This window comes from Dromiciops gliroides, chromosome 1 (assembly GCF_019393635.1).
Source record: "Dromiciops gliroides isolate mDroGli1 chromosome 1, mDroGli1.pri, whole genome shotgun sequence".
Taxonomy (NCBI): Eukaryota; Metazoa; Chordata; class Mammalia; order Microbiotheria; family Microbiotheriidae; genus Dromiciops; species Dromiciops gliroides.
The window spans coordinates 549460841-549464237 of NC_057861.1; the positions used below are offsets into that span (position 1 = coordinate 549460841).

Sequence of the window (3397 nt, forward strand, 5' to 3'; positions counted from 1 at the left end):
GGGCAATGACCCCATTTTATATCTCTTTGTCACTCCAACCAGTACTTAGCAGGGTGCCTTCCATGGAATAAATGTTTATTTGTTGAAATGGAATGTGTGTTTGATTAATTAATCTGATTAATGGGCAGTTTTGGTGTTTACCTTACTTTACTTAATTTCTCATTGTGCAGATTTCAAATGGCTTCAATCAGAAATTCAAGAGACCTGTAAAATTTGGAGGAAGCAAAAAGACCCTTCATTAGCAGTCCTTGCTTCTCCCTTTTCTCAATTCTATCACTTTCCCCATCCATGCCCAAAGCACCAAAAGAGAGCATCAGAGCTACTGGTGCTTCTATTACATTGTCACTTATCCAAACTCCAATTCTTTCACTTCATATCACTTGAGGTCAAGGCAACAATCACTTGATTCAAGGCAGCAGTGATGTTACCAACAGAGACTCAGGAAGACCTAGTGGGTTCAAGTCTCACCTTTAATATATAGACAAGTCCCTCAACTCCTCAGGAAGATTCTTAGTCTATACATTGCAAAACAGTTTCAGACCTGTTCTGGGAAAGGGAGTTTGCTCCCTCACCCCTACAACAATGAATACAATTCAATAATAAATATAAAAATAACAGAACCTCCAAAAATAGAACTGTGCACTAAGCCTGAGGATATAAAGACCAAAATGAAAATAGACCCTATCCTCAAGGAGCTTATACTCTACTGGGTCACTCACCTTGAAAAATAACCCACCACCATGATGAGTCTTCCTGGAGTCTAGACGCCATCTGTCTTGCATCTACGCCATCCTTTGGCTTGGCTCTCAACTCTCCTCTCAGCCCATCTCCTGGAGGCCTCTTATCTGCTACGATGTTGAAGCTAGCTGGGAACCGCACTCCAAGAGCGAATGGCACTATAACCATCAGGACCAGGAAGTTCATGACAAACAGACTTCTTCAGCATAAACAGATGGTTATAAATGTCCTTCATCCTAGAAAGGCCACAGTGCCCAAGACTGAAATTGAAGAAAAACTGGCCAAGATGGACAAGACAACTCCAGATGTCATTTTTGTCTTTGGATTCAGAACTCATTTTGGTGGTGGCAAAACAATAGGCTTTGGCGTGATTTATGATTCCCTTGACTATGCAAAGAAAAATGAGCCAAAGCACAGACTTGTATGAGAATAAAAAGACAACAAGAAAGCAGCGAAAGGAATGCAAGAACAGAATGAAGAAATTCAGGGGTACTTCAAAGGCAAATGCCAGTGCTGGCAAAAATCAGGAATAAAAGGCTCTATGGAGGATCTTTAACCATGAAGGTGTGGATTTGTCATCAGAGCATAAACTATGTAAAACTTTTTTAAAAATAGAAAGTGTAAGGAGCTAAAATTCTAGCTAAACTATCTAAAATCTAATGAGTGGTCACCAATAAATTATAAGCTTTAGCAAAAGTTTTACTTTTAAGCATTTATTAAGGAGAATAAGAATTTGGTGAAGAGAAAGAGAAAGGCCTAGATTCCTATCTATTAAAGGGAGCGAGCATTCCTAGCTCTGCTCTCTGCCAGAGTCCACCTGAAAGAGAGAGAGAGTCAGAGCGCCAGGGTCCCCCTTCTTCCTCCCACAAGCAAACATCACCTCCTGATGCCAAAGAAAAGATGCATGGTCTTGGCCTCAGAGATCTTCACCTCATGGCGGAAATTTTCTGCAGTAAGTCTCCAGCAGGTGGCATCATTCCAATCGTTACAAAAGAAAGAAAAAGAAGGACCATCAGAAGCTTCAATCCATAGGTAGATCGTTCAGAAACTTGGGTAGCATCTTTGAATACATGGATTTCCTCTTCTCAAAGCCTCACAATTCTCTTTGAACATCCAGAATCTGACTTTAAAAAAGCCACACAAAACAAAAACCAGCAGGAACTGCAGCATGCTAAATTATACCATAGCTTCTGCAGGAGGAAAATTTAATTCCACCTGACTTAGAGGTCTAAAGGGAGTTAATGAATTATTCCAAGAGAATTCATGCACTGAGAGAGTCTATTGACTTGACTCCACTCCATGAGATAGCATTTTTTTTTTTTCCAAATGACTAGTGCAAAGCAAGCCCTGGTGGTTATGTTATTATTTGCTCCCTTCACTGTAAACAAGGGCAAGGAAATTTCCATAGTCTATTGCTCAATCAAAGGGCAAGTAAAAGTTTACCATCCCTTAGGGATTATGGAGGTCCTTCTGAACAGTTAAGAGGCATTCCTGCCTACAGAAAACTGAATTCAATGCCAATCTCTTGTCTTTTCTTTTTTGGTCAGTACCTTGGTCAGTACCTTTTGGTCTGTAAGGATTTCATCCCTATGAGGAACTGCTTGTGTGAAAACTCTCCATCAATGAGCAAATACTCTTTAACTTATAATTCAGAGATTTGTTCTCGTTGTTCAGTTATTTTAGTCATATCTGATTCTCCATTACCCCATTTGGGGTTTTCTTGGCAGAGACACTGGAGTGGTTTCCCATTTCTTTCTCCAGCTCATTTTATAGGTGAGGAAATTGAGGCAAATAGGGTTAAGTGACTTGCACAGGGTCACACAACTAGCAAGTATCCGAGGCCAGAACTCAATTCAGGAAGATGAGTTTTCTTGACTCCAGGCCCAGTGGATGTGTTACCTAGCTACCCTAAAATACAGAAAAGATGTCCTTGATTTTCTATTTGTGTCATGGATTCAACTGACAATCTGGTGAAATCTATACATCTCTCTGCAGAAGAATTGTTTAATAATAGAAGGAAATGGTCAATTTCAATTACAGTAAAGATGTTTTTTGCTTTTTTCAATCCAAGTTCACAGACCCCTGAAATCTATGCATGCACCTAGAGATCCTCGGTTAAGAACCCTGGAGAGTTGTCTGTAAAAATAAGTGACTTGGTGGGCAGCTAGGTGGTGCAGTGGATAGAGCACCAGTCCTGGATTCAGAAGTACCTGAGTTCAAATCTGGCCTCAGACACTTAACACTTACTAGCTGTGTGACCCTGGGCAAGTCACTTAACCCCAATTGCCCCGCAAAAAAATAAATAAATAAATAAGTGACTTGTCTGAAGTAGTAATCACTTGTCTGAGGCAGGACATGAGTGTGGGTCTTTCTAATTGCAAGGCTAGCCAAAGAGCTAGACTATGCTGGCTCTAAACATTCCTATTAAGTTTTCAAAGCCTATCTTCTTTCCTCCTTTGCTCCCCTATCCCCTAAGAAGCTAGCTGGCATATCCCTTGTACCTCTATGTTAGCAGAATCTATGACTCATTCTTCTGTACTGCTTGTTACAAGGTATGGCCACAAAACCCACACTCAGAGTATCTGAAAAATACAATGATGTCCAACAAAAGACCCAACCCAAACTGTGGGACAGCTGAGCTGAGCCTTTCAGAATTTGG

The 3397-nt window shown here is 40.6% G+C and overlaps 1 pseudogene; it reads left to right on the forward strand.

Moving 5' to 3' along the window:
• Positions 1–733: 733 nt before the first annotated feature.
• LOC122751564 lies at positions 734–1271 on the forward strand (annotated as a pseudogene).
• Positions 1272–3397: the final 2126 nt, after the last annotated feature.